Raw genomic sequence first — 18,034 nt, 5'->3', positions numbered from 1 at the left:
ACAGTCGTAGTGGGCGAGTTAGAGACTTGACTTTGGCCCTGGGGTTGTTGTGGAGCATCGACTGTTAACAAGGATGATGGTTTGCCTCTGACATATTCTCTTTTGGCTGATGTAACTTTGAGAAATGAACCGAGGTAGACAGCCTGTCCTGTCAATCAGGAGTTCATCTCTTCTCTACAACAGGTCTGCTAAAGGTCCTCCTCACTACATTAGATAATGGGCACATTTAAACTGGAAAAACGGTGTATTAACACGGCAAGCACATCTATTTTAATGACCGTAGGGACTTCTTTATATTACTAGATCTACAGGTACTCTTTTCTCTAGTCAATGTCTGTATATTTTACCTCGGCACGAAGGCGCTCACTTAGACTAATATCATCCAGCACTCGGCTTTACAAATTAGGCCCAGGCAGTTACCAAGGATACCGATTTCTGTCTGAAGCGTCAGACTCGTTAGTCGATGCACACTCCTCTCCTGTCGCCCTCACCTCTCTCTCTCTCTCCACTGCTCTTCCATTCACTTCTCTTCTCCACTCCTCCCTTTATTGCCTCCTCCGTTTTCTTTCTCTTCAGTAAGCGAAAGCGAAGGATGAAGAAGGAATAGAGAAGGGTGAAAGGAGGTTATCAATAAGTGAAAAAACACATTATGAGGAGGAGAAGGGTGGGACTGACTGACTGCAAGCACGCAAAAGCTGGAAGCCTGTGTAAACCTCTGATCACATCTGTCAGTGCTGCAAAGTACAATGCCTTACATCACAACATCCCCATACTAGTGTGAATGAAATATAGATGATGATGATGCAAACAGAGAGGCCTTGATTCTTATTACCATCCTCCATTTAACACATCCAATCAGACCAGTGCCAGTATGTCCCCTCCTATTCTAATGTATAACTCACATTACAACATAAGGCCTTTCTGGGCCTGTGCACAGCCACTCTACATGCATTAGATGTTATGTTCCCTCACTTCTCTGCCTTACACTCAGGTTGGGTTTAACAGCTTGTATGTACATTACATGCCTTCTGGCATAGAACAGAGAGCTATAGCTTAACTAGTAATTTCCCGGCCTAAGGGGACAAATCAAGTATTTTAAATTGAATTGAACTGTTATCTTGGGGGCTGTGTGTAACGTGTAAAACCCAATGGGAAGGGAAGAACAGCCAGGTGTGATATGTAACTGATTTCTGTGTAACTGTTTTTAGGTGCTAAACCCTATGGGCTGGGATGCTTTTGGACTCCCAGCAGAGAATGCTGCCATCGAGAGAGGCCTTGACCCGGAGGAATGGACGAAGAGGTACAATACAAGATATGACACAAACACTTCTCGCTCTCTGCCCTCTCTCGCTCTCTCTCTCTGTTTCTCTCTCTCTGTTTCTCTCTCTCTCATTCCCCCTAACGTCCTCCTCTCCCCTGTCTGTCTCCGTCCCCAGTAATATCCAGTCCATGCGGGAGCAGCTCGACAGCCTAGGGCTCTGCTTTAATTGGGGCAAGGTGAGTAATGGGAGGAGCTGAGCACCACCTCCAACCGTCCAGTGGGAGGCTCTGTGTGGGTGGATGACTCTCTTTTCTCTCGTGTGTGTGTGTGTGTATGAATCATCTTGTGGATCCCTCTGCTTCCCTCTCCTCTGACCAGGAGGTGACTACCTGCCTGCCAGACTATTACATGTGGACCTAGTGGCTGTTCGTCAAGCTCTTCAAGGCAGGACTGGCCTATCAGGAAGAGGTAGGTTCGGGGTCCTTCAGTCTGAGTCTGTCCAATCCTTGTCATAGGCTGTGTCGCAATAGTCCAAAGTGGTTTCCTCAATTCATCTCCTTTCCATCTCTGCTGACGAGGAGACACTTTGGACTAATGTGATGCCGTCATGCCCCTGGTATTGTCATGGGCCGTGTGTAGAGCTCCAGGGGGGCAGGATGAGGGAGACACATCCCAGGAGGATGAGTCTCAGGCAGGCCACAGAGGCTCAGTGGCCTGGGGAACAGTCTTCAGTAACTATGGAGCCTCCTTTGGCTTTGTGAGGAAAACACATTTTGTGTAGTAGATTACAGACAATCGGAAAATCTGTCCTGTAGTGGAGAGGTCATGTAGTTTAATCAGATGCAAGGTATTTTGGCACTCGTATCAGTAGACATCTGTCTCTTTCTCTGATTTGATCAGCTCCTGTGATGTTGGCTTATGTCTCTCTTTGTGTCTGTGTCTATTTGTAGTAATTGTAATCTGTGTGTGTGTGTGTGTGTGTGTGTGTGTGTGTGTGTGTGTGTGTGTGTGTGTGTGTGTGTGTGTGTGTGTGTGTGTGTGTGTGTGTTCCAGGCGGTGGTGAACTGGGACCCTGTGGACCAGATGGTGTTGGCTGATGAGCAGGTGGATGACAGCGGGCGCGGCTGGAGGTCTGGAGTTCTGGTGGAGCAGAAATTACTCAGGCAGTGGTTCATTAAGACCACCAACTACGCCAAGGTAGGTGTGTGTCTCTCGTGCGCATGGAGGGTGTGTTGGTGATAAGCCCGTCAAGGGTCAAAGGGCGTCCTATCACATCAATCTCACCACCTGAGCATTTTGGCATAATTTGATTGGCTGGCTACATTAGAGGCTGTGTTAGAATGGAAGGGGGGGAGACCCCTCTGACATCAATCACTGCAGAAACCATGGCAGCCGCTTCAGCCCTGGCTGTAGAACAAACCTGGGCTCAAGTAGGATCTGATTTATTTCAAATACTTTAGCTGGGATTGAGTGATCTTACCTGGTACAATGGAACCATTGGAATAGTTCCAAAAGTGCAAACTGCAAAGCCCACCCATCTGGCACGTCAGACTGGGTCAATCAAGTGCTCAGAGTATTTGAAAGAAAATAAATTCTACTTGAACCCAGCCCTGGCTGTGTAATCAGCAGCCTGCTGAGAGTGTCATTCCCAGGCTGGCCTCGCCGGTCCGGGCCAGTCTGACTGATGAGAAACCTCCACGTCTCCAGCAGCAGGGTCTCATAATCACTACCAGCCACTACCAGCCACGCTCTGGGTTGAAATTACCCTCTCTGGAGATTTATTCCACCCATGGGTTAGGCGGCGCACTCACAGGCTGAAGAGCGTGAATACATGCACACACACACACACACACACACACACACACACACACACACACACACACACACACACACACACACACACACACAGGCAGGCAGCTTGAACCTGGGCACATGGAGTGAGAGTGACTGAAGGTGTGCTGATTCAAACCTCTCCAGATGAGGAATGGTTGGTACTGAGAGGCTCTGAGTGGAAGCGTTCCAAACTTGTCTGATTGGTGGGCCAGAAGGTCAGGTTCCCTATGCTGCTAGAGCCTTGATTGGTAAGAGTTGATTGATGTGTGTGTGCATGCTGGTAACATTTCCAGTTTCCCCACTTCCCCTGGGACCTGGTAAAGACATACACTAGTCACTCACGCATTAACCAATAAGCTTCAGCAGTATGACCCTGTCACTAGGGTTGTAAAGGGCCTGAATTTTTCCATGGGAAGTTAAGCCCGGGAATTTTGCTTAAATTCATCAACAACAACAAAAAATTGCTTCCCTTTTTTGTGGGATACACATAAGGCAATTCTGGGTCTTGTGGCATATTTTGGTTAAACTATCCCCAATTCAATGGAATTGCAACCCTCTGCATGCACAGTTCATTCTTCCATCACATGTACAGCTGATTCTGAAGATCCTGCACACTAATGAGATGCTATTGAACCCACACTACTACACTGTCTGAGCCAAGGACTACATGCTTTCTGGTAAGTTTTGATTATGATACTGGGCGGGGTGAATCTATTTTATATGACATACATGATTTTTTTTGTTAACTAGTAATAGTAGCCTACTGCAAAGTGTGTGTAAATCATTTCTAACTTGTTAACAATTTCTGCTAGTTAGTTTTTGCTACCATGTGGGTTTTAGCTTGCTTGAGCCTGCTAACTGAGGAGTGTTAATTCACCTGTTTCCATACATGTTTAATTTTAAAACATTTATCTTACATAGGAGTTGTTTAATCTAACTGCTTAACTATCTGTACATGGAATTGTATTTGGGTTTTTTTGACAAATTTTAGTTTTTCTAATCTTTACACGAAAATGTCACGGGCACTATCTGATGTGTGGAGACATTTCACTGCAGCTAATGTAGAAGGAAAAGCGGTGTACCTTTGCAAATACTGTGCCAAATCATATGTGAAGAATGCAACAAAGATGCAGAATCATCTGGCCAAGTGCATAAAGTTCCCTCAGCGCTCACAACAAGCAACATCTGACAAAAGTCCCTCTACTTCTATTTGATGTGAAAATGATGAATCGGACCCCTTATCGATAGCAACAGCTCATGGTCCTCCTGGAATTGATATTTTTTTGGGAGTCAATGGAGGAACATAGTCAGAGAAATGCTGATGAATGTCTTGCTCAAGCTGTGTATGCAACTGGTTCATCTCTGATGCTCACAGGCAATGTGTATTGGAAGAGATTTATGAATGTTCTTCGCCCAGCATACACCCCTCCAACCAGACATGCTTTATCTACTCAAGGAGTAGGAGTCTCTCCAAGAAATGGCCATATCACAGTCTGCCGATATGGACAGCCCCAACGCGAGAATCCTCCTGGATGATGTATTTTGGGAGTGAATGGTAAGCAGCCTGAAACTCCTGAAACCTATAGCAGTAGCCATTGCATGGATTGAGGGAGACAATGCCAGATGTAAGAGAAGAAATCCATACTGCCCTGCCCACATCACTGTTGCTCCAAGCAAAGGAAACTGCAGTTCTGAAATACATCAAAAAGCGTGAAGACTTCTGCCTGAAGCCCATACACGCTGCAGCGTACATGTTGGACCCCAAGTATGCTGGCAAGAGCATCCTGTCTGGTGCAGAGATCAACACGGCCTAAGGTGTCATCACTACTGTGTCTCGCCACCTTGGCCTGGATGAGGGCAAGGTTCTTGGCAGTCTGGCGAAGTACACTTCCAAGCAAGGGCTTTGGGATGGAGATGCAATATGGCAGTCGTGCCAACATATCTCGTCAGCCACCTGGTGGAAGGGACTTTGTGGATCTGAGGCTCTTTCCCCTTCTGCCTCCATCATCCTCCAAATCCCACCAACATCAGCCACCTCAGAGCGCAACTGGTCCTTGTTTGGGAACACACACACACAAGAGCACGCAACAGGCTGACCAATACAAGGGTTGAAAAATTGGTGGCCATCTGGGCAAATTTGAAGCTTTTTGAGCCTGAAAATGAGCCATCCTCAACAAGGTTGGAAAGTGACAGTGAAGATGAGGTCTCAGAGGCTGATGTTTAAGTGGTGGACATTGAGGAGGTCCAGGAAGAAGACATGGAAGCCTGAGAGGATGACGACATGTAGCCTAGTGGTTAGAGCGTTGGGCCAGTAACCGAAAGGTTGCTAGATCGAATCCCCGAGCTGTCAAGGTAAAAATCTGTCGTTCTGCCCCTGAACAAGGCAGTTAACCCACTGTTCCTGGGCCGTCATTGTAAATAAGAATTTGTTCTTAACTGACTTGCCTAGTTAAAGGTTAAATAAAAAAACAATCAAATCTTTAGTTTCTAGACTATCATTTTATAGATGTATGTTGAAAACGTTTTTGGAAGATGCAAAGTATCATTGAAGATCATTCAATATTCCCTTTATTTTGTTGTTCAGTGAAATCATCCCATGTGAACAGTCAACTCATTTCATTAAATTTCAATTCGTAACTAAATTTTTTTTATTTTTTTATTTCAATTGGAAGAATTTAATAATTTGCAATTATGTCTACTTATGATAAGGTAAAAGGTTTATGTTTCTGTCTCCATATGATATGGTAAATAGATCCAATGCAAAAACCATCTACATTTAAATGGTATTAATATTAATTTGTATATATTTCCATTAATTCCCATACAGTCCCGTTATTTCCCATATATTCCCTTTAATTCCCATGGAAAGTTTCCACCTCTGAATATTCCACAAAATGTGCGACCCTACCTGTCACTGCACTTTATCTCTGAGGTTCTCACACACACACACACGATGAACACAGTTAATACTTACATTGACAATAGATGTTTTCTATTTCATGCATAATCACACACACTGATGGACTCACTCATTTGAACACATCACACTCTAGTGTCATGTAAATCAACAACATGGCATTCACTTCAATTACCAGCCTCACACAGACTTTACACATACATTCATAATTTTACACAGGCATACAAACATACACACTCTACAGTGAGGGAAAAAAGTATTTGATCCCCTGCTGATTTTGTACGTTTGCCCACTGACAAAGAAATGATCAGTCTATAATTTTAATGGTAGGTTAATTTGAACAGTGAGAGACAGAATAACAATAAAAAAATCCAGAAAAACGCATGTCAAAAATGTTATAAAATTATTTGCATTTTAATGAGGGAAATAAGTATTTGACCCCTCTGCAAAACATGACTTAGTACTTGGTGGCAAAAACCCGTGTTGGCAATCACAGAGGTCAGACGTTTCTTGTAGTTGGCCACCAGGTTTGCACACATCTCAGGAGGGATTTTGTCCCACTCCTCTTTGCAGATCTTCTCCAAGTCATTAAGGTTTCGAGGCTGACGTTTGGCAACTAGAACCTTCAGCTCCCTCCACAGATTTTATATGGGATTAAGGTCTGGAGACTGGCTAGGCCACTCCAGGACCTTAATGTGTTTCTTCTTGAGCCACTCCTTTGTTGCCTTGGCCGTGTGTTTTGGGTCATTGTCATGCTGGAATACCCATCCACGACCCATTTTCAATGCCCTGGCTGAGGGAAGGAGGTTCTCACCCAAGATTTGACGGTACATGGCCCCGTCCATCGTCCCTTTGATACGGTGAAGTTGTCCTGTCCCCTTAGCAGAAAAACACCCCCAAAGCATAATGTTTCCACCTCCATGTTTGATGGTGGGGATGGTGTTCATGGGGTCATAGGCAGCATTCCTCCTCCTCCAAACACGGCGAGTTGAGTTGATGCCAAAGAGCTCCATTTTGGTCTCATCTGACCACAACACTTTCACCCAGTTGTCCTCTGAATCTTTCAGATGTTCAGTGGCAAACTTCAGACGGGCATGTATATGTGCTTTCTTGAGCAGGGGGACCTTGCGTGCGCTGCAGGATTTCAGTCCTTCACGGCGTAGTGTGTTACCAATTGTTTTCTTGGTGACTATGGTCCCAGCTGCCTTGAGATCATTGACAAGATCCTCCCGTTTAGTTCTGGGCTGATTCCTCACCGTTCTCATGATCACTGCAACTCCACGAGGTGAGATCTTGCATGGAGCCCCAGGCCGAGGGAGATTGACAGTTCTTTTGTGTTTCTTCCATTTGCGAATAATCTCACCAACTGTTGTCACCTTCTCCCCAAGCTGCTTGGCTATGGTCTTGTAGCCCATTCCAGCCTTGTGTAGGTCTACAATCTTTTCCCTGACATCCTTGGAGAGCTCTTTGGTCTTGGCCATGGTGGAGAGTTTGTAATCTGATTGATTGATTGCTTCTGTGGACAGGTGTCTTTTATACAGGTAACAAACTGAGATTAGGAGCACTCCCTTTAAGAGTGTGCTCCTAATCTCAGCTCGTTACATGTGTAAAAGACACCTGGGAGCCAGAAATCTTTCTGATTGAGAGGGGGTCAAATACTTATTTCCCTCATTAAAATGCAAATCAATTTATAACATTTTTGACATGCGTTTTTCTGGATTTTTTTGTTGTTATTCTGTCTCTCACTGTTCAAATAAACCTACCATTAAAATTATAGACTGATCATTTCTTTGTCAGTGGGCAAACGTACAAAATCAGCAGGGGATCAAATACTTTTTTCCCTCACTGTATTAAGCTTTGCTAGATTGTTCCATAGGCAGGCTCAGATATATTCACATGCATGTGTTAAGGTGATCAAATATTTCATGTATGAATGCATGTAGGAGAGCTGCTCCAAAAAGATGCAGGGAAACGCACACACACTCACCCAGACGGACATTGACACGGACACACAAAAAAACCTTAGCCACCCTCACTTTATTGATGTAGAATTTTCCAGCTTTGCTAGGTTGCCATGGAAACCCTTGGAATTGGCCCAGCCATAGGCCTACATCTCTGGTTAAACCTGAGGGTTTATGTGGCTCCAATGATGTCGTTTCTTTTCTGGAGACAGACACAATTTAGTTTCGTTTTTTTCTCTTCATCTCATGGTTTGCGCAGAGTACCACCTCACCTCCGTTCCCCTCAGCGGGTGTTTGTTCTTGGTGACATCGCTGTGACATCTCGAGGCAGGGTGTCTCAGACACCACAGCCTGCTGGCAGCCAGGCTGTACGCTCTGACTGGCATTGTTGCTAGGCTGCTTGACTGACACAAAGACACTAGCATTTATGGCAAGACACTAATCTCTTTCTCACTCTCTCAGATTCTGTCTGTCTTTCTCTCTCTCTCTCTCTGATTGTCTCTCTCTCCATCCATGCTTTAGAAACAGTGAAATAACATTGATACACACTGCAATTACAATCATCCTTATTGCCATTGTTAGTATTGGTTGTATTGCTGTTATTAGTGTTATTAGTGTGTTGGGTCGAGATCTCAGAGGGTGGTTTGGGAATGGGTTGTGACAGTGGGGGAGAGGTATATCAAATTGGTGCTGTTGCCTTTTTATATTCTCCATTCAGACGGAAGAGGAACCCAGCTGGGGCTTTCTGGCCTGCCCCTTTTCGTTATGCATAGCTTCCTTTTAAAAATATGTGTGTGCGTGTGTGTGTGTTTGTGTGTGTCTCTCTCTTTCTCTCTACATCTGCATCTCCCTCTCGTTATGAAACTGTTGAGTCATGAGCGATTTGCTTTGCGATAAACGCAAAAGTAGGCCGTGTGGAAGTCAGGATTTCTAAAATCCCTCTTTGACTACATAATGTGAGACGAGGTAGACTGTGGTATTGTGCCAGGAGATTGTCTGAGCTTTGGAAGAGCCTCTCAGGGTAAAGAGGAAAAGTTGATGATGTGCTGATCTGGGACATGAACCCAGTGGGTGTTCCACAAACGTACACAGTATCTTCATCTAACATTACAATATGATTTAACATCTTTAGGATATATTTAGCATCAATATGATAAAAAAAAAAAAATGTATGATGTATTTCTCTCTCCCAGCCCCTCCTGGACGCCCTGGCGGAGCTGCCAGAGTGGTACTGGGTCAAGGCCATGCAGGCCAACTGGATTGGAGACTGCACCGGCTGCTACTTCCACCTCAAGGTTAGACTCACATCTCTCATCTGTTCCTTCTTGTCAGTCCATCCTGGTTTACTTTAGACTACTTAGTCTTCCAGGTATAAACATTTTAAGGTATTCCAGGATTATCACTAGGATTAGAGCAGAGATTCTCTCCTGCTACATCATTCTCATTCAGCTAGCAGCACCAGTCATCCCTCTGCAAGCAGCAATTTAATCAAACGTAGTGACTGTGTGGCTGTGGGATTATTTCCATTGAAATATCCAAATGCACTTTTAGAATGTTGAAAGAGTATTGACATTCTAAAATGGTTTTACTAAAAGCCTATTGTGAGCTCCAGTCACCCCAGTCATAGAACTCCTTGCAGCAGACAGAGGAAATGTATTAGGTTGATGCCTGCCTTCCTTATTGAAATCGTAATCATATTTCTGGTAAGAGGGGCTTGGGACTCTCTCGCTCTGTGTGGGTGTGGGAGGGGGGTTCTCATAAATCAGTCAGACCCTGGCAGAGTGGGTAATTAAAATTAGTGCCAGCGGTGGTTTTGTAGATGGGAAGCAGGAACCAGTCCCATTACATCTTTAACATTGTCAAGGGTGTTCTGTTCTAAATGACTCCTAGAGTAGCTGTATTATGATTCTGTATTTTTGGTGACAATTGAATGGGATTTCTGTCAGGCGATAGTATGTTAACGCATTAACGTTATTGCATACAAACCTCGCTACGGTGTTTTCTTTTTTCTTACTAACTAGTGTTATGTTTTGTTTTTTAACTATCCTTTACCCTGATCAACAACAAATGTAGCCAAGTTACTGTCCTGTCATGTATTTATCCATAAACGGTGTGTGTGTCTCTCTATCCTTTCCTCCATGCAGGTGAATGGGGAGGAGACGGGGGAGACTCTAGCAGGCTACACCTCCAGCCCAGAGGCTGTGTTTGGGGCTGCCTACCTGTCCATCCTCCCCTCCCACAGACTGCTGCATGGTACCAGCCCAGTCCGCTCAGCCCTGGAGAGAGTCCTGCAGACAGGCAGAGGTAGGAAGGAACCACTGTCCAGATCATTTTTTAAGTGCTGCTTTTATCCAAAGTGGCTTACAATAAATATTTAGTGTATGTGGCCCATTGTAACTCTGTCAGAGCAATGGCACATTTTACTGAACAAAAATATAAACGCAACATGCAACAATTTCAAAGATTTTACTGATTTACAGTTCATATAAGGAAATCAGTCAATTGAAATACATTTATTAGGCCCTATTTTATGGATTTCACATGACTGGGAATACAGATATGCATCTGTTGGTCACAGATACCTTAAAAGAAATGGGCCTCACAATGGGCCTCAGGATCACTTCATGGTATTTCTGTTCATTCAAATTGCCTTTAATTGGGATTCCCCTGAATCGATCTCTTTATCTATCTATCTATCTCTCTTTCTCTCTCTCTCTTTCTCTCACTCCCCCACCTCTCTCACTCTTTCACTGTCTATTCTGTCTCTCTCTCTCTCTCTCTCTTTCTCTCACTCCCCCACCTCTCTCACTCTTTCACTGTCTATTCTGTCTCTCTCTCTCTCTCTCTCACACTATTCTCTCTCTCACTCCCCCACCTCTCTCACTCTTTCACTATCTATTCTCTGTCTCTGTCTCTCTCTCTCTCTCTCTCTGTGTGTGTGTGTGTGTGTGTGTTAATAATGAGGCACCAGGGAAGAAGTGCTGACTCCTGACCTTTGACCCCCAGACTGCCTGACAGAGGTCACAGCCCACAACCTATTTACCGGTCAGGAACTTCCCCTGGTGATCTCCAACAAGAAGGAGTTTGAAGGTCATCTAGACACTGTCATCGGTACGTGGATGTGTGTGTGGGTTTGAACGTCCACATCGCTTGCACATACAGTATTTACTCACTGTGTAATATTGACCTCTGAGCTTTTGTTCATCTCTCTGATTGAAATTTGATTGAAATAATCAATTATATTTATAAATCCCTTTTTACATCAGCCGATGTCACAGTGCTATACAGAAACCCAGCCTAAAACAGCAAGCAATGCAGATGTAGAAGCATGGTGGCTAGGAAAATTTCCTGAATCACATTCAGCCTTTCCCTGTGTCCTGTACATGTTTGTAGATGTCACTGTGCCGGTGTGTCCTTGAGCCTGCAGTGTGTCTCTGTCGTACACTGGGCTTTTGGCTGCTGTTGGAATGATGTAACTTTAACTCTCTAGAAGGAGTTCCCTCCTTGGTGCTTTGGGTGTTTGTCTCACTCCACGAGTCCACAAGGAGGGCAATACCCATGAGGAACTAGCCATATCCCAGCAACCCACGGCCCCCTCTTTTTTGTAGGCCCTTTGACCAATTTCAACTCAGTCGGGGTCTCAACTTACTGTTAATACAATAATAGAATACACAAGGTGCAATTTAGAAATGTGGTTGTGCATCAGCAGTCACTCAATTAGCCCGTGTCATCAAAACAATGTAGGTTGGTCAGTTAGTCTTGTGGCCAGCTATCTAAACTTATAGGAAGCATGGTCGAATTAACGTCTGTGGTGGGGCTCATTGTTTAACAGTTATCAGATTAAAAACTGCAAACATTTGCCTCCACTCTATTGCAAAATGTGTAGAATTGCAAGGAATTAGTGTTATAAAATGACATGTAGGTGTGTGTGTGATAAATGTACCGTGTGTGTGTCCCTGGCAGGTATCCCCGACAGGAGTGTAGAGGATGTTTCTGTGGCCGTGGCTCTGGGTCTGAGCTGGAGCCCAGTCCTGAAGGGCCACGAGGATGGAGGACACACACTGCTCAACTCTGCTGAGGTCTGTCTGGACACACAGCAACACACAATGTCACTCTACACAATGTTACCAGTAAACCAGCTTTTTAGTCATTCTACATATTGTTTTATGGTTATTAATGGAAGACCCTTATTTATGGTTGAAGTATCCACTTATAGTTGAGTTTTGTTGAATTCATGTCTTTTTGAGCTTCTAAGCTGTCATCCTGTTCTCTCTCTGTCCTATCCCCTCTTATGTGTAGTTCACAGGCCTCAGCACAGAGGAGACGTTTGACTCCATTACCCAGAAGGCCAGAGAGAAAAGTGGACGGCCACCTGACCAGCACCAAGCTCAGGGATTGGCGGATTTCCCGGCAGCGGTACTGGGGCACGCCCATCCCCATGGTGCATTGTGGGTCTTGTGGTCCTGTGGCGGTCCCTGAGGAGCAACTTCCAGTCACCCTGCCCAAACTACCGTCCCTCACGGGGAAGGGGGCATCCCCTCTGGAGCACGCTGATGACTGGATCAGCTGTACCTGTCCCAGGTGAGAACACACTGACACTGAGTGAGGTGTGAGAACACTTCAGTTGCATACCAAATGGCACACTATTCCCTACGTAGCACACTGCTCTTGACCAGGACCCATCAGCCTGGGTCAGAATCTAATGCCATCCGGTCAAATGTCCAGTTTGGAAATGAATGCTGGTACTGTCAGTTGGATTGGAAGTTCATAGCTAGTTCACAAACATAAGTGACGGAGTTCACTTTATTCCACTTATATTAAAATCAAATCATTTTTTCAAGGTTGTATATCTTTCTCAATGGTTAGTCAGCGACTCGCTCTCTTGCTCTTAGGTTCAGGCAATTATTTCTGGTGCTTTCAGTTTTCTACTCCCATCAGTTCCCTCTTTCTGCCTGTACTAAAAGTCAGGATAAATGAGTCCAAGGCCAGATCAGCTTTGAGTACCAACACCCTCCCTGTGATTTCAGAGAGTATACAGAAGGCATCCCATATGGATTCTGGTCAAAAGTAGTGCACTATAAAGTGAATAGGGTGTCATTAGTGATTCAACCACTGTGTATTGAGGATATGAATACTGGCTAGTTTTTAACACACAGGGACCAGGGTTATGTAATGAGTGACAGATGTCACAGTGGTTATATAAACCAGCTGAGGCCTACATGCCAGGCATGTCTATGCCCCCACCACACACAGACACAGAGACAGGCAGACGGTGACTGTCAATGAAATGTGTGAAAATGCTCCCTGCTGCTCGTTAAACGGCTGTGCATCCCAGATGGCACCCTATTTCCTATATAGTGCACTACTTTTGACCAAGGTCCACAGGGCAAACCCAGCTTCTCATGACGAAGACCCTCACCAACATAGGATTTCTTCATGGGGAGATTCCTTCTTTAAAAAAATTATTGGAAGTGGAATTGTGGTACAGTAACTAGGAAATGCTGTTTCAACCGCTCAGTCAGACAGTCAAACAGAGAGAGAGATGGGGTCGTCTGGTCTGACGGCTATATCCTCCTCTTCCTTGTCTCTCCATCTTGTTGACGGCGTCTGAGGAAATTTGCTCTCTTAACTCAATGATCATGTCCAATTAACCGTCGGGTGGAGTGTACAGAAGGTGTTTGATGAGAGATGGTGGGGGAGATGGAGTTTTATCTGTCTGTCTCGTCCTTGAGAAGTCATTTCCTCCACCACTGATATTGTCTCTGCTCCCTGTCTGCCTACTGCTGTGAATTGGCCCCTCAGTTGAACCCTGTGTGTAATTAGTCCAGCTAGCTTGCTACACCAAGATAGTGTTTTTGATTCCCGTTTTGGCTTGCCTACATCACCAGGCAGTATAAGTTAATAGACCAAAAACAAAGAGAGTTCCAAACCTCTCTGCCAATAACACCTAGTTATCAGGTTACATGTCCCTCCCATCAGGCCCCCTCCAATTAGGTCCCTCACTCCCATATGTCGTAGATAAATTCTTGCTTGGGAAAATAAATCATTTTTTTTTCCCTTTTTGACCATTTTAATGCAAAACTATTACAGTAAGGAACTAAATTGTTCTTGCTTCTGATGCCACATCTGTTTGAGAGGATTTTCCCCCAATCTGGCACACACACACCCGCAATGCACTTTCAGTTTATTTTTGCTATCTGGTTGGAATTGGAGCTCTGCTACTCTGTCATTCCTGAAATCAGCCTATATACAGCAGGACAGGATATAACCATAGTCATAGATAACACGTGTCCAACAATCACAGCCCCGCAGGAGTCTGAAACTGTATGTCTATCAAATGACAATAATCTGTACCCTGAATGGTCGATCGGAGAGAGGGAAAAACACAGGAGAGTGGTGTGCAGCCGCATGGAATTCTTGGAATACTATAATGCCTCTTCTGTGTGGGTTTTCCATTTATTTAGCTATTTTGTCAAGAAATGCTCTTTGGTATGATGGTGCGTTTGATCTCATGAAATGGCACCTGGGTATTAACCTGCTATACCTTAGCCTTGTTGCTAAGCAACCCCTCTGCCTTATTATAGACTGGCAGGGTGTGTGTGTGTGTGTGTGTGTGAGAGATTGTTTATGAAGAGGGGTAGTCTCACCTTAAGAGTAAAAGTGTGAGGGTGTGTTGATATGCTTGTGTGACAACTTCTGCCTGTTTGTGCCATTAAAAACATCACACTACTGGGGACCAGTAGTAGTGTTCTACTACTGTAGTGTTCTTCTCTAGTGTTGCTGATGGTCTTCCTGGCATGGTGATTCTGACTGGGTGCTGTAGTGTTCTTCTCTAGTGTTGCTGATGGTCTTCCTGGCATGGTGATTCTGACTGGGTGCTGTAGTGTTCTTCTCTAGTGTTGCTGATGGTCTTCCTGGCATGGTGATTCTGACTGGGTGCTGTAGTGTTCTTCTCTAGTGTTGCTGATGGTCTTCCTGGCATGGTGATTCTGACTGGGTGCTGTAGTGTTCTTCTCTAGTGTTGCTGATGGTCTTCCTGGCATGGTGATTCTGACTGGGTGGTTCTATTCTATGGAGACTCATTAAACAGTGAGACACATTCTCAGTTCCAGTGTGCATGTTGAAAGTAGGTACAAAAAATAGTTTTTTTGTTGTTGTCACTCGCCTTTGCCAGTGTCGTGTGTTGCTCTCTCAGTGAGGCTGACAGACGAGCAGTGTGTACAGAGAGCTCTGTTTGGATTGGATGAAAACGGCCTGGGATGGCACTTCCAACAGACACACACACACCAAGCTGGTGCACACACAAACCCACCCACCCACCAAGCTGGCATGGTGCTGGCCGGTTCTGTGTCCCTCTGGCAGTGCTATTTAGTCAGGGCACAGGAGCAGAGATCTGATGGCTGTCTAGTGTAGTGGTTCCAGCCTGACTGGGGCATCTCCTACGGGACATGACCTCCACAGACAGATGGTTCCAGCCTGACTGGGGCATCTCCTACGGGACATGACCTCCACAGACAGACGGTTCCAGCCTGACTGGGGCATCTCCTACGGGACATGACCTCCACAGACAGATGGTTGTAGCCTGACTGGGGCATCTCCTACGGGACATGACCTCCACAGACAGATGGTTCCAGCCTGACTGGGGCATCTCCTACGGGACATGACCTCCACAGACAGATGGTTGTAGCCTGACTGGGGCATCTCCTACGGGACATGACCTCCACAGACAGATGGTTCCAGCCTGACTGGGGCATCTCCTACGGGACATGACCTCCACAGACAGACGGTTCCAGCCTGACTGGGGCATCTCCTACGGGACATGACCTCCACAGACAGATGGTTCCAGCCTGACTGGGGCATCTCCTACGGGACATGACCTCCACAGACAGATGGTTCCAGCCTGACTGGGGCATCTCCTACGGGACATGACCTCCACAGACAGATGGTTGTAGCCTGACTGGGGCATCTCCTACGGGACATGACCTCCACAGACAGACGGTTCTAGCCTGACTGGGGCATCTCCTACGGGACATGACCTCCACAGACAGACGGTTCCAGCCTGACTGGGGCATCTCCTACGGGACATGACCTCCACATACAGATGGTTGCAGCTCACATTAGATACACACTACACAGGCCAGTCCTCTGGACACTTTATGCTTACAAACTAACAAAAGTAATTTCACAATAGGACAATGGAGGAGATGTTTATAATTTCTAAAATCACTGCACTTTTACCTCTTCTTATTCATAGTGACATAAAAACGGTGATTCAGCTAGCTAGCCACATGACAAAATATTCACCAAGACTTGAGCCGTATCATATTCAATCATTATACTGTGTTTGACATTTGGAGTCATATCTCCCTCCAGCGCGATCTCCCTCCAGCGCTATTGCCCTCCTGCGGGAAATTAGGTTCAAGCACTAAATGTTACATTTGTTGCATTGTTTTAAATGCACGTTAAATAAATGTTGTTCTGATTCTATTTGACCTCTCACTCCTGTTGTGTCTTGTCAGGTGTAAAGGGCCGGCCAGAAGGGAGACCGACACCATGGACACGTTTGTGGACTCATCCTGGTACTATTTCAGATACACTGACCCCCACAACCAAGACAGGTGACCTGGGATTTTCTCTTCCTCTGTCTGTAGTATCGTTCTCTTTGTCTTATCCATCTTCCTATCCCCCCCAAATATAATCTCTACTTTTAAATCAGTCAGTACCAGGTCCAACAACATGAAAGAGGCATAGAGAGCGGGAGAGGGAGTGTTATAGGACCTGGTACTGACTGATCTAAAAGGAAAGATTAGAGGTTATATTTTTTGGGACTGTTCCAAAATGAAACAGAAGTAGAGACAAAAGTCACCTTAGGTAATTATGTAAAAAAAAGTCACCTTGGGTAAACAGTTGTGTGAACGACGAGAATCTAGACAAATAATACAAATGTAATATGCATTGTCCATTTAATCACTGAGAAATGTTTTTTCCACTCACACATCAGCGCACCATTTTACACTTCCTCTCAAACAGTCAGTTTCATACACACGCAAACAAGCACACATACCGTTAACTTGTATTCCCTGCTGATGGAGATTATAAACTCCTGGCAGTTAGCTGCTGGGGCGGTGACGATACCCAGAGCTTTAACAAAAGAGATTAATTTCCCCAAAGGCAGGACTTGTCTTTCCTTCACTGACCTTGCTTGGTAAAATCCATTTCAATTCAATCACTTTTTGACAACACCCTTTTTGATTCGAACGAAACCCAACATACATATTTGTGGAAGTGCTCAGAAAGTGACGTTTTGGACCTGAATGCCCAAACAGTCAAGAGATGAAGGTGCTCAAAGTTGACCCATTGTTGTATAGTGCACAATACCAGGATACATCCAAGTCTAAATCACTGGAAAAGATAAACAGTTGAGATTGATATCATTTAAAAGCTTACAAACAGGGTTGTCAAACTATTTTATAATTTATGGATTTTTTAAATATATATATATATATATATATATATATATATATATATATATATATATATATATATATATATATATATATATATATATATATATTTACTGCTCAAAAAAATAAAGGGAACACTAAAACAACACATCCTAGATCTGAATGAATGAAATAATCTTATTAAATACTTTTTTCTTTACATAGTTGAATGTGCTGACAACAAAATCACACAAAAATAATCAATGGAAATCCAATTTATCAACCCATGGAGGTCTGGATTTGGAGTCACACTCAAAATTAAAGTGGAAAACCACACTACAGGCTGATCCAACTTTGATGTAATGTCCTTAAAACAAGTCAAAATGAGTAGTGTGTGTGGCCTCCACGTGCCTGTATGACCTCCCTACAACGCCTGGGCATGCTCCTGATGAGGTGGCGGATGGTCTCCTGAGGGATCTCCTCCCAGACCTGGACTAAAGCATCCGCCAACTCCTGGACAGTCTGTGGTGCAACGTGGCGTTGGTGGATGGAGCGAGACATGATGTCCCAGATGTGCTCAATTGGATTCAGGTCTGGGGAACGGGCGGGCCAGTCCATA

The 18,034-nt window shown here is 44.7% G+C and overlaps 1 pseudogene across 1 annotated transcript in view; it reads left to right on the top strand.

The window, feature by feature from the left end:
- The window catches only part of LOC106579342 (putative leucine--tRNA ligase, mitochondrial), a 50,183-nt pseudogene that overhangs the window by 9,983 nt on the left and 22,166 nt on the right, over window positions 1–18,034 (top strand). The window contains exons 3-12 of the transcript XR_014380589.1: window positions 1,209–1,300; window positions 1,437–1,497; window positions 1,640–1,729; window positions 2,315–2,458; window positions 9,166–9,267; window positions 10,117–10,276; window positions 10,979–11,083; window positions 11,936–12,051; window positions 12,272–12,553; window positions 16,492–16,590. The product of XR_014380589.1 is annotated as a putative leucine--tRNA ligase, mitochondrial (transcript). The remainder of the gene's footprint in view (window positions 1–1,208; window positions 1,301–1,436; window positions 1,498–1,639; window positions 1,730–2,314; window positions 2,459–9,165; window positions 9,268–10,116; window positions 10,277–10,978; window positions 11,084–11,935; window positions 12,052–12,271; window positions 12,554–16,491; window positions 16,591–18,034) is intronic.

Source organism: Salmo salar, chromosome 02 (genome assembly GCF_965601325.2).
Source record: "Salmo salar chromosome 02, fSalSal1, whole genome shotgun sequence".
NCBI classification, from domain to species: Eukaryota; Metazoa; Chordata; class Actinopteri; order Salmoniformes; family Salmonidae; genus Salmo; species Salmo salar.
Note: the sequence above shows the minus strand (reverse complement) of the source record. Positions and strands in the feature narration are given on the sequence as shown.